Raw genomic sequence first — 385 nt, 5'->3', positions numbered from 1 at the left:
AGTGTGACACCCGTAACCCGTGTACAGTATACGGGTTGTGCCACATGGACGATATACAATAAAATAATAAATTGCGGAAGCGAAAATACGAAATCCAAAAACATTTTAAATCAAATCAGAGTAAGCAGCGGGAATACAACGCGATCAGTATCGCAAAACAACACATGTCTGAAACTGACGAAACTCTGCCCTCCACCCTTCGTCTCCTGGGTTAGGCGGTGGAGTCCGTTCCGGAACGTCGTCAGCCCTCGCTGCAAGTCTAGCACGTCGTGGTGCCATTTCACTGCACCATATTTAAGATAGTTTAGCAACCGACAACCGATTCGGCATCATCGATGTACGGACCTCGGCAACAGAGGATTTTCTTCGGACATGGTTTGAAAAC

This window comes from Tarenaya hassleriana, unplaced genomic scaffold (assembly GCF_000463585.1).
Source record: "Tarenaya hassleriana unplaced genomic scaffold, ASM46358v1 Cleome45, whole genome shotgun sequence".
NCBI classification, from domain to species: domain Eukaryota; kingdom Viridiplantae; phylum Streptophyta; class Magnoliopsida; order Brassicales; family Cleomaceae; genus Tarenaya; species Tarenaya hassleriana.
Note: the sequence above shows the minus strand (reverse complement) of the source record.